Source organism: Pleurodeles waltl, chromosome 8, assembly GCF_031143425.1.
Source record: "Pleurodeles waltl isolate 20211129_DDA chromosome 8, aPleWal1.hap1.20221129, whole genome shotgun sequence".
In the NCBI taxonomy this organism is placed as follows: domain Eukaryota; kingdom Metazoa; phylum Chordata; class Amphibia; order Caudata; family Salamandridae; genus Pleurodeles; species Pleurodeles waltl.
In genome coordinates this window covers 1,100,714,197-1,100,727,808 of record NC_090447.1, presented here as the reverse complement: position 1 = coordinate 1,100,727,808, position 13,612 = coordinate 1,100,714,197, and positions in this window count along the sequence as shown.

Sequence of the window (13,612 nt, the reverse complement as noted above, 5' to 3'; positions counted from 1 at the left end):
TGGCAGTATTGGTGGCTAGACCACCTCTTTCCCACCCTCCAGAGTCCTGGTGGTGTCAGGAGTTTGACTATCTTTTGGGAGGCTTGGCTGTGTAACTCATAATGCAGTGGTCTGTATGACTGTCAACATGGAGGTCTTTTGGCGGCTGTCACCATGGTGGTCTTACCTCACACAACCAAACTCATATTGAGGCCCTTAATATTTCCACTCAAAACTAAACCAATTTGAGAAAGGTGCTAGAAACTAAAGGGGTGATATTTACTATTTCCACTTCAACCAATTTTGGGAAGGTGTTCAACACTAAAGGGGTAACATTTAGGCCCATATTTATGATAAATGACTCACAACTGGGCTAGTTCAGTTGTGCATCATTCTTATTCCCTAACACCACCTGTGCGACATATTTAAAAAAGACGCACAATGGCATTAGGGGAAATGGCACTAGTGGATTACCTAGCTACAGGTGAAGATGTTAACCTTGTATGCTGATTAGGTAGGCTGATTAGTGGCAAAATATCTGCCGCTAGTCAGCCTAGCATCATTTTTTCACACATAGGCAGGCAAAAAAGAACTCTTGTCTAAGTATAAACAGCAGTCATTACCACAACCCCAATGCCCACCACTGGGGACCAGTGTCCCCAGGACAAGCCCAACATACCCAGTGACAGGAACCCCCAATGGCACACCACATGCATACGCTTACCTGTTATGGACTCCTCCTTCCAGTAGAGTCCCTGTTGAGTGGGTTGTGGTGATGCTGGGGGTTGTGGTGATGCTGGGGTTTGGGTGGGCATCTATGTGCCCATTCCACTGTGTTTCCCAATGGAAATGGGCACACCACCACTTTAACATCTGACCTGACCAGGCATAAAATAATGACGCAAATTGGGCTTAGCGCCATTATTCAGGTCCGTCTCCTAGGTGAGTGTTGTTTGAGCTTCGGGGGGGGGGGGGTAAATATAGCACTGCGGGACTAGTGTCATTTTTAGGAAGGTAATGCCTACCTTTCATCTCATTGTCGCATTGGGACGTGAGGTGGGTTAGCGCTTCCTAAAAATGGCGCTAACTCCAAATATTTTACACCAGACAGGTCTATCGTCAAAATAAATATAAATATGAAGTTAGGTTAGTGCTGCTTTAGCGTAACTAAAATGAAGCTAAGGCATTGCTAACTTTCCATAAATATGGCTTAGTATTCCCACTCCAAAATAGCCCATTTTGAGGAATATGTGGGACACTAAAGGGGTGACATTTACTATTCCTACCTCAATTTAAACACTCTTGGGGTAGGCGTTAGACACTAAATGGGTGATGTTCAATAGTTCCACTCCAATATAAAACTATTTGAAGAATGGGTTAGACACTAAAGGAGTGGAATGTACTATTTCCACTTTAATCTAAATTAATTTGGGGAAGATGTTAGACACTAAACGGGTGACATTTACTATTTTAACTCTAATAGAAACCAATTTGGGGAACGTATTGGACACTAATGGGGTGTCATTCACTATTTACACTCCAATCTAAACAAACTTGGGGAAGGAGTAAAAAAGTAGAAACTGCACATTTGTTAAATACAGTTAAAAATAACATTTTTACCCTAAAAATGCATGCAAAATTAAACATACACGATCAATACTACACATTATCACACTTTAGTAAATTATAACATTTTTTAAATTATATTATATAACACTAATTTAAACTTCTAAAATGTATAAAACAAATTTCTAAAATAAAATGTATATGTATGTAATAAAATGTATCAAATTTTAAATGTCTTTCTATCATTCATAAACTTTAAATAACTGCAATTACATTTGTTTCAGTAAAACATATAAATAATTGTTCACAAAATTTCACATATTTTCACCTTATTTTCTATTTTTACCATTTCTTATACAACAATAACAATTTTATAACAATGTAATGTTTAATTTAAACCGCCAAATAAATCCAAATATAATATTTATAAAAATTAATAAATATACAAATTCTGACATAAAAAAATACAATAACTACAAGCATAAAAAATATACAATACACTAAATACTATTTAATAATACAAATGATATTAAATCCAATGATATTTCCTACAGCTATATTTTACATCAATATTACAAATAACATTACAATACTATTTTCACCTTCCATACTCCTGTCCACAATACATTTGCAATCTCAATATTCTTGATACAATATCTCTGCAGCACAATATTTTTTCCAATATCTTGCCCAAACACCAGAATGCAGTGATGTGTGAGATGTGCAGATGAAGTACTTTAGAAAGATATTGGGAGAAAAAGGGTTCATGATGAAACATAATGAGAGAATAAAGAGGAAAATGGCGCAGATTAAGAACTGGTATAAATGACTAACTTCAAAGCTACTCTTTCCATATAACTGTTTAATTCATAGTCTGAAAGTCACAGAATTGAAACCTCTTCAATTGAATGGAGCATAGACAGAGGGGGCTGAGGCAGTGAGCTGACAACAAAGGGCAGAAATAAAGGTCTGTGTCAGCAAGCTAACAATAGAGGGCAGGCAGGAGGGGTTTGGTAAGCTTGCTGACAACCAGGAGCGAGGGAAGAAAGCTGATTATGGATGACAGGCAGTTGGGGGTAGGACAGCAAAGTTACCAATACAGGGCAAGTCAGAGATGATGAAGCAGCATCCTGACACTGGATGGCAGGCAGGCTGGCAGGAAGGGTAAGCAAACTGACAATGTTGAGTGTGGAGGAGGGGACTGGGAAGCAAGTTAACAACAGATGATGGGTGGGTGAGACTGGGAAAGCATGTTGACAATGGAAGGTTGACAGTTGGGGCTGGAGTAACAAACAGAGGGTAGGCTAGAGAGGGGACAGAGGAGCACATGGATGACGAGGGCTGGCTTTAGAGGATGTGGAAATACATGGACAATGGATGGTGGACGAGAAGGGATGGAGAAGCAAATAGACATTGGATGATGGGCGACCAGTGCTGAGAGAGCAAACGGACATGCAGTGGTGAAGAGAGAAGGATTGCAAGAAAATGTGGGAGGGGAGAAAGCATAAATGATAACTGAGGGAGGGCAAGGTAGGGGAACACGGAGGAGGGGAAGTACATTAGAGAAACCTGCAAAAATAATCACTTTTGTAGCTTGTTTGAAGAAAAAGAAAGAAAGTAGCACCTGAAAAATAAGCAGTGGATGAACACAAGTAATGAATCAATCCTCCAGCAGAGTGACATACAGAAAAGGAGAAAGGAAAGTCTACAAAAGCTGATGAAAATAAAAACAAGCAAATGAGATTCACAATGAAGCCAAATAATGGTAAACAATCGGAGAGCATCTAAGTCCCCTGCATGCTAACAATTTGTCTCACAAAAGACAGGCATACACTGAATTTGGTGAGACCTAAACAGCTATAATTGGGGTTTAACGAGCCCTGCAGGCTATTGGGCTCTAGCACCACTCAATCTACTGCTCTTTCTGATCGCTATACCCCTGCAATAGGTATTTCATGTCCAAGACAATTCAGATACCGTCTGCATAGACATCGTAAGAGAATCATAAGGAATAGATTAGGTCAGCAAGAAGGCAATGTACTCTGGGGAGAGGAAACAGTAGAGCGCAGAGGCGGTGGGGTACTACTGAGGAAAGTGAAAGGTGTTGGAAGTTGCACAAAAAATATAAGGTGTAAAATGTGTTAGAGTTTGAAAGAATCTAGGAAAGACAGTGATGGCTTTATCGGTCACAGCATAGTTGATGTTGGATGAAGCAGGGACGGTCTGTGAAGGGGAAACATTTCATATTTAGCGCAAGCAGTGCAGCATCTGTTTACATGGTAAAAGGGAGATCAGCTTGTGCAGCAATACAGAGCATGTCACGGTAACTGCGTGTTTATACATTTTGTTGCACATTTAGAGATGCTAATACAGTGAAATATGAACACCTGTAACATATTGACCCTGAACGAGCAGTGAGTAACCCCTAAAGAACCACAGCAGCAACCCCAAAGCCTCTGGTGATGTCGAGCCCAACCTGCACTCGAATGTTGAGTTAATGGTAAATTCAGCTTTGGAGTGTGCCATGTTCTAGGTTGTCAAAGGTAACCAAAAGTCTAAATGAGATTATTGCAATGTTAAGACAGATATAATGTATACTTATTACTTGATTCATGTCAGTCCGTAATAGCTAGCGGTAGGCAAAGTTTGTTTTTGCATAATCGTGTGACATTTTGGGGGGAAATGCAAATTATGCATATTTACATGACATTTTAGCACAATATGCATTTTCGCACTCATTTTGGAAGTATTTGGTACTAAAACAATAGTGCCGAAAACGCAAGTGCAGTGAATACTAGATGCTAATTTCCGGGTCATTTGCGTTGTTCCTGCACTCCTATGCTATAATTTTGACACGGACAGGGATTTTCATGCGACGTGAAGTTCGGAAGTTTTGTGTAACAAGCATAATGAAACATCCCAAAATTATGCCAATTAGGCCTGGGTAATTCAAGTTTCACTAAGGACTAGTTTTAGCATAATTTATCAATGTATTCATAAACACGATTGTATCATTTAAAGTATCACTGCACTTAACATTTAAACAACAGGTAAAAACATTGACAATAATAACAGAGCACCAGTGGAAAGGACGAGTGTAACACAACCCCGGGAGCCGCTGAAGTGCAGGAGGGCCCACCCATTAGGGAGACTCTTTCAACCAAAGGCCTATGAATATCTGTCAGATATAGCACACGGGGGACCCTCACTCAGTTCACCGGAGGCTCCATCACTTTGCTTTATGCCACTGTATGAATGGAGGGTGACTGGAAAGATAAAATGCATTTCTATTTAATAACCGAAACAGATGAGCTATCAAAGACTTTCTGAACTAAGGGCCAGATGTAGCAACCCTTTTGCGAGTCGCAAACGGCGAAAATCGCCGTTTGCGACTCGCAAACGTGGGTTTGCAATGCACAAATGCATATTGCGAGTCGTTACCGACTCGCAATATGCATTTGCGACTCGCAAATAGGAAGGGGTGTTCCCTTCCTATTTGCGAGTCGGAGTGGTATGCAACTCCATTTGCGACCGCGTACGCGGTCGCAAATGGAGTCGCAGTTACCATCCACTTGAAGTGGATGGTAACCCACTCGCAAACGGGAAGGGGTCCCCATGGGACCCCTTCCCCTTTGTGAATGGACCCCAAATTATTTTTTCAGGGGAGGGAGTGGTCCAAGGGACCACTCCCTGCCCTGAAAAAACCGAAACAAAAGGTTTCGGATGTTTTTGAAATGCAGCTCGTTTTCCTGTGAGGAAAACGGGCTGCAATTCAAAAAAAAAAAAACCTTTATTTAAAAGGCAGGTCGCTAACATGGAGGCCTGCTGACGTCAGCAGGCCTCCATGTTAGCGAGTGCCTATACTCGCAATGGGGTCGCAAACTGCGACACACCTCATAAATATTTATGAGGTGGGTCTTTGCGACCCCATTGCGAGTTGCAGAAGGTGTCTGAGACACCTTTCTGCATGTCAAATTGCGACTTGCAATTTGCGAGTCGCACAGACTCGCAAATTGCAAGTCGCAATTTGATTTTTTCCTACATCTGGCCCTAAATGCGATACATCTGAATGGCGTGAGAGAAGGATCCATGGTGTGGAAGCTTAAACAGATATCGACATGAGATCCCTCCGAAAGAAACATGCTTACATTTAATGATGTTTTTTAGGTTTATCTTCCAACAGTCTCCACTTGGCATATACGCCTTATTATTTTGAATCACTGTCTTTCGAAATATAGGAAACAAGTTACAATTCTAAAATGTAGCGCTATTTGGAACAGTCTTGCTGATATGGAGCGGGACGCAAATAAAGATTATTATTATGGCTAATACGCCAGAGGCGATCATAAAAGTAACGGATTGTTTATGTGTTCATTTTAAATTGTAGCAACATATCCTTGGATACACTTTGACTTTAAATGTTTATTGCCTGTCAGGTGAAAAACTACGCCATTTTAACATATGGTTAAGCATATGCTGAATAACTTCACTGATCAATTTTTGTTTGCATACACATAATACTAGCCTCCAATATTAAGGGTGGCATGCTGTTTCAATTTAAAATATATTTGAACAGATGTTCCCTACTTCAATAAGAAAAACCTATTAAGATTTTATGGATGCATACGTTAATTATTGTTGTGTCAATTTATTGCTCAGGCTGTATCCAAACTGCGCAGTAACAGCAATACACGCTAACAAATACTGATGATTAAATGATTGAAAATAGATTGTTGTTAAACGATAATAGAGTGCAACCCATGTCACTGTTTCATTGTCATTTTCAGGGGTTTAACTTCTCCATTCCTCAATTCTGCTACTATTTTACAAATTAAAAATGTCTTCTCCTGATGTCTGAGGCAGTGTTTTTTTCTGTGAACCAGCAAGACTAATAAAGTACAGAGGGGCATATTTATACTCATTTGCGCCGAATTTGCGTCGTTTTTTTCGACGCAAATTCGGCGCAAAACTAACGCCATATTTATACTTTGGCGTTAGACGCGTCTAGCGCCAAAGTATGAGGAAAGAGCGTCATTTTTTTGCGTGAACGCCTTCCTTGCGTTAATGAGATGCAAGGTAGGCGTTCCCGTCGAAAAAAATGACTGCGACGCAAATGCGTCGTATTTATACTCCCGGGCAAAAATCACGCCCGGGAGTGGGCGGGGCAAAAAACCCCGCATTTGCGCCTCTTTTTAACGCCTGGGTCAGGGCAGGCGTTAAGGGACCTGTGGGCTCAAAATGAGCCCACAGCTGCCCTCCCATGCCCCCAGGGACCCCCCCTGCCACCCTTGCCCACCCCAGGAGGACACCCAAGGATGGAGGGACCCATCCCAGGGACATTCAGGTAAGTTCAGGTAAGTATAATTTTTTATTTTTTTTACATATTTTTTTGGCCTGATTTGTGCCCCCCTACATGCCTCAATGCCCAATGACCATGCCCAGGGGACATAAGTCCCCTGGGCATGGCCATTGGGCAAGGGGGCATGACTCCTGTCTTTACTAAGACAGGAGTCATGTAAATGCCGTCTGGGCGTCGTTAAAAATGGCGCAAATCGGGTGGAGGCGATTTTTTGGCTTCAACCTGACTTGCACCATTTTAAGACGCCCTAACGCCATTTTCCCCAACGCCGGCGCTGCCTGGTGTACGTGGCTTTTTTCCACGCACACCAGGCAGCGCCGGTCTGCTAGCGCCGGCTAACGCCATTCAATAAATACGGCGCCCGCATGGCGCTTCAGAATGGCGTTAGCCGGCGCTAAACTTTTTGACGCTAAACTGCGTTAGCGCAGTTTAGCGTCAAAAAGTATAAATACGGGCCAGAGACTTTTGATTAAGTTACATAACTAGATTGATAGGTCCCCCTTAGGGGATTTAGGGGGAGTACCTGGTAGTGCCCAATGGCTCACCCGCCTTAGGGTGGCTACTCCCACTCAGGGACCACTTCATGTGGGAAGGGATCACATCCCTAACCTTGATATGCTATTTTCCTGCCATCTAAGATGGAGGAAAATGAAATGGAGTGGTCACCTCGTCTGCCACATGGATGGGGTGGTGTAGGCTTAGGATGGCTCCTCCTCCTGTCCTTGCTAGTTTTCCCACTGGTTTTCCTGCCCAAAGTGTGGGGAGATTGTTGGGCGGCCACATGCTGCTAGCAGCAGAGGCAGAGGACAGATTTCAAAGGAGGTAAAGCCTTTGTAGCTGACCACAGGTGCAGGATGCCTGCCTGGTGGAGAAGGTGTAACACCTCCACCCAGGAAAGGCTTTGTGTTCTGCTTCCTAGGAGGAAAAGGCTCTCACCCCCACAAGTCCAAATTCATGTCTGTTGTAGGCAGGCTGGTTAAGACCATTCGGCAATCATGCCAAGGCTGTTAGGTTTTGCAGAGGGCACCTCTATGGCGCCCCATGGGTAAATTTTATAATAAATCCAACACTGTCATCAGTGTAGGGTTATTATTCCGAGCTGTATGATACCAAACAACCAAGGGTTCAGAGAGTCCATAATGAAGCTGGGGAACTCATAATGACCAGTGTCCAGTACATACATTTGCTACAGCTCCGCTGTACAGTTGGTATCCTAAGGGTTAGCAAATACACACCAGGGGCATATTTGCTCATGCACACATATGCACTCATATGCATTATAGTGGAACCTGCCTCAGGGCTGTAAGGCCTGCCAGAAGAGTGAATTACTTTTATTGCATGCAGTCATAGTGGGCTGGCACTCTGGGTGAGTGCCATGTCAAATTTGAAACTTTACATTCATCTTGTCAAGCACTTTCAATGGCAGTCTGCATGAGGCTTGCATGGAGCCTCTCAGAGTGGCACAATTTGTGCTTCAGCTCTGAGGGGCCCTTTTCAGTACCCATGCCCTAGGTACCCGAAGCACCATTTACTAGGGACTTTCAAAGGTGGCAGAAGGGCCAAACATAGTACAGTTTGGGGAAAAAAGATTTGGCCCTGGCAACCTGGTTAGCAGGGGCCCAAGGCACTTATAGTTTGAAACCACATAATTTTCCAGGCAAAATGGGGAGCTGACAGTCCACACTCTAACCATTCTGAAGTCAAGCAACAGTAGCAGACAGAAGAAGGCTGGGGTGAATGAGATATTTTTGAAAATGAAAGGCAGTTAAAATGAAGATGTGCTTCACGTTTTATAAAACATATTTGATCGGATGTTGTGAATGTGGTAGTGAATACATTTAGGTAGTGTCATGAAAGGATTAGTAAGTTGATCTATGATTTGGTCTGGTGAAAATAAAAAATTGTAATACAGACTTGGATATACTTTTCAGTCTGTACAATAAACCACACATGCTGCACCTTCTTCTAGAATGTGCTGCAAACTTGTGACCTACTGGTTGTATTGGGTTGCTGTGGAGACTGTGCTTAGAGTGTATTGGAACGGAGTTAAAAAGAGAGTTCTGTCTTACTACATATTAAAGGTGTTTGTACTCATTATTGATTAATAAGGGTTTAATATCCCTTTTGTGGGATTGCCAATAATTTGTACTGTAGTGGTAAAGTCATAAAAAGAACAAGCTACATATGTTTTTGGACACCCATTTTTTTTTGCCAACTTGTCACGACAAGTGCAATTAAGACACGAATATGGACAAAAAGTCCACCATGTTGAGCTTCTTTAGAAAAGTGCATGAAAGGATAAACACATACTAACCATTCAGAACTGAACTTACAAAAGTAAAATTTGAAAGTTATGTTTTATTTGCTGACTTCCACAGTACCAGACAGTGCAAAGTTGAAAAGGTTGCCATTCATGGATGCTTTGCATGAGAGTGGTGTGTCATTGTTATGCTTAGTTTTCACGATTGCTGAGAATATTGAATCTACCTAATAAGAGCAAAAATATTTTACCAACAAAATCAATCTCCAGGTATGTACATATAATTTTTTTCTAAGAACAAAATATTAAAAATGCATATGTCTATATGAGATTTTTAAAAGACAGTATGAAATATATAGAAAATTATTGAGAGTAGCTGAGATGATCTATGAGTGGTAGTGTGAGTGCTTTTATATATTAAATGTTGCCATGGAACTGCATATTGTGCATGTGCTGCATTATTGCATGGTCTAATTTCTAGGGAAAAATATACATGCCAAGGTTTAACTTTATACTTAATGTATTAGTAGATGTGAAAGTTTTGCATGTCTGTACATGATGTGATGTTCAGAAAGAATGTTTTTATTTAAATTCTGGGACTTGTAGTCCTATTTATCCCATTTTAAAAGAGGATTACATGACTTGAAATTCAAAGGGAAAAACATACACTGTAAGTGTATACGAACCATGAACCTGTGAAAGTTGAGAGCAATGTCTACTTTGTAACCCCATTATGGCTGCGCCAGGCATAATGTATGCAAGTTGGGCATTCCTCCAGTTAGGGGGGCTGAAACTGAAAAAATGGCACAAAGTAATCTAAGTGATTTCTTTGTGTCTTTTTTTTGCACTTTCAACGCCTGCTTACAGCAGGCGTTAAAAGGCGACACACCATAATTCATGGGCTTTGCAGGATTAGCATCAAAATTGGTGACACTCATCCTGCAAAGCTCCAAACTAGCGTCAACAATTTGAACACTAGTTCCTTAACAACCACCATGGTGTGCCGTATTTAAGATATATTGCACAAATAGTGGCATTATGAGGTGCGCTAAGGGGCACAGTTGCAGGTATGTTATAGTTAGGAAATAGAATTTAAAAAAAACTTTGAAATTCACAAAAAAAGGTTACAGGGATGTTATGGTTAGACTCACACTTATCTCATACAAAAGTAGTGAAATTCAGCAGTTATAGTTACCTGAGCTAATTATAACTTACGCCCCCCTAATGCACTGCTTACGACCACACATATTACATCACTTGTGACATGGTCAGTTACATCACTTATCCATATCTTTTGCTATTATAATGTTCTGAAATGTGCTCGGCCATTGAGTAAGTTGTATCCATTCAATAATGGCTCTAATGTGCTGTAGAAAGCGTAATTTCAATTTGTTGATTTTGCTGTTGGCATATTTTTTACTACAACTGCACTCCCTCCAACATATGAACTACAAATTAAGGGCCTCATAATGAGTGTGGCGGTCTTACGACCACCACACTAGCAGTGGTAGTCTAGACCGCTGCATAGGCATCGGTCTGACCACCATGTAACAATCCTGGTGGTCTGACTGACAGCTGCGCCAGTGGTGGCGGAGATCCTAATCCCTCAGGGCAGCGCTGTATAAAGCGCTGCCCTGTGTATTACAACTTCATTCTCCTCCTCTCTTTTTTATGACGGTAACACCGCCATGAAAAGGCTGGTGGAGAACAGGTGCAGGGGGCCATGAGGAAGGGCTGCACTGCCCATGAACTAGGCATGCTTTGCAGACAGTGAACATTGCAAGGGTGCTGGTGCACCCTGCTGGGTACAGGAACCTAGTGTTCCACACGCCGTCCTGGTGGGAAACTCTTAATAGGTCTGGCAGGTAGGTAGCCAGTGTCATGGCCACCTCCCCTTCGGAAGTTCAGCAGACAGCCAAAACTGTCTGCTGAACTCCTGATCAGGCCCTAAGTTTCACAGTTTATCCATTCTTTGATTTTCATCATTCCACCATCACGTAGTTTGAAATATGTTATTTTTACCAAATCAGCATGCCTTACATTTGAGACACCTCCAAAAACCTAATTTTCTTTGTTTTAACCATTTAGAACCATCAATTGTTTGTGGTGCCATATAGCTCTTTGTTGAATAATCATCCAATGAAACTGTTTTCTTATAGGTGATTTTTCGATGTTCTGGTATTACTGCTTTCAGTGTCCCATCCATCAACAGCAATTTCCATTGATCTTTCAGGAGTCCCTTTATCTGTTGGCTGGCAGCATCAAATTTCATTATACATCTAATATCATTCTCATTTGCTCTGTTTTCAATCGGATTTGATTTTGGTATAACCCGTTCCTCTTGTTTATACCTGCTAGCTCTTATCATGGCATCAATTAAGCACTGATTATGGGCACCCTCTGTGGATATAGCTCTCAAGAATTTGCCATATGGTTCACACCATTTGAGTGTATGTGGGTGCCCACTGTTCACATGTAGAACACTGTAACAGATGATCGATTCCCTTTTGATCTTTGTGCATATTTTGCCGTTTTGTGTGTAGATCCCAATCTAGCTCATTTATATTTGTTGCACTTATTTCTTAGGTAAATTTCAATTGTTGAGAATTGATATTGAGTGAGTCAATAAACTGGTCCAAGTCTCTTTTTCGTCCTTCCCAGATTAAAAACAGGTCATCAATGTAACACACCAATAAGACCACATGTTGCAAGTCTCAAGGTTAACACCTTTCCATACAGTCTCCACCTCCCACCACCCCATTTTGAAGTTTGCACAGTAGGTAGTTATACTTAGGGGCATATTTATACTTTTTGGTGCAAAACTGCACAAACGTAGTTTTGTATCAAAATGTTTTGCAACGACTTGCTCCATTCTTGAGTGCCAGCCGGGCACCATATTTATGGAATGGTGCAAACCGGCGCAAAGGGTAGGCTAGCATAAAAAAAAATGACGCTAGCCAGGTGGGGGTGATGGTATGGGAGAAGGGTGTTTTGCACCAAAAAATTATGTTAGGCAGGTCAGAGTAAACAAAAAAGACTCAGCCTAGCATTATTTTCTGATGCAAAACCATCCATACCACATGACTTCTGTCTTAGAAAAGACAAGAGTCATGCCCACCACCCCAATGGCCAGCACAGGGGACCAGGGTCACCTGGGCATGGCCAGTGCACCAGGTGCCATTTAGGGGGGCCCATTTCAGGGCCCCCAATGGCACTTAAAAAAAAAACTTACCTGTACTTACCTATACTTACCTGGGATGGGGTCCCCCATAATATGCTGCCCCTCTGGTGTGGGTGGAGGTGTCCCTGTGTTGTAGTTTAGCAGCGATTAGATTAAGCATTAGCAGAAGACATCTTGTATTTAGTAACTATTGTGAACATTTCGCAGAATCCATTTTGTATTCATGGCAGCCATTTTCTTTGCCATATGCTTCCATGTGCTCACCATGTGCTCTGTCCTACCTTTCTGTTAACTACTCTTGAAAATCTGCCTAGTGACAAGTTATATTTAGCATCTCCCACTTCGCACATGCTCAGTAAGTGCTGCAGCTGTTAGTCCTTGAAAACTGTCAGCTCCTCCTACCTGTCGACTGTGCATTTCCACATGACCTTACATGTATGCAAGTCTTGCTTCTATAATTGTACCACCTCCTTTTAGCCCCTGCGTGGGTATAAAAGGACCATGCTCTCTCAGTTCAGTATGCTACTTCAAACATTACCGAAGGGTGCTGTTTGAACTGTGGTACCACCTCATGAGGTTAATAAACTTTGTCTTTTATTTCAGTTTCTGTGCCAACTTCTTCTTACATGGTCTGAGGACTTTGTGCAGAGAAAGGTGAACCCCTTGCACTAGTAGGCCTTGCTGAGGCTTACTTCAACAAATTGGTGCCCGAACAGGGACTCATCGGTGACTCGGATGCCCAACGGATTGGTCGCGACGAAGGATTGGGATCTCGCTGCGGACGATCAATGTCTGAGGAGACCCGAGTCTTGGCAACCACGGCGTTTTTCCCTTCTTTCTGATTTGACCATCCAGGTGGCGCCGGTCCTCGACTGAGATCCTTTTTGTTCATTCGTCATGCAGTGACCATTTGGTCGATTTTAGAACTTGGCAGTTGGAACCTGGACACCCTATGATTGGTAAGAGCCGTTTTACGGCACTTGCTGTGGGTTTTGATGCCTTTGTTTGGTAATGTAGTTTAGCACTACTTACTGTGGCTCTTGTGTTTTGGGTGACTAGTCAATTTGTGTCCTTTGAATTGATATATAAATTGCAATTTATATAGGCAGGTAATGAAGGGAATTTTCTCCAATTTAATTTTGATTTGAACGGCACCTTAAGTGCTACTTTGATTATAATATTGCATATTCTGCACTATTTTTTGGCATGCCTGTTTTTAGCGCACTTCGTAGGATGTGTTGCTTTTGTAATGGTACCAATTTGAGAC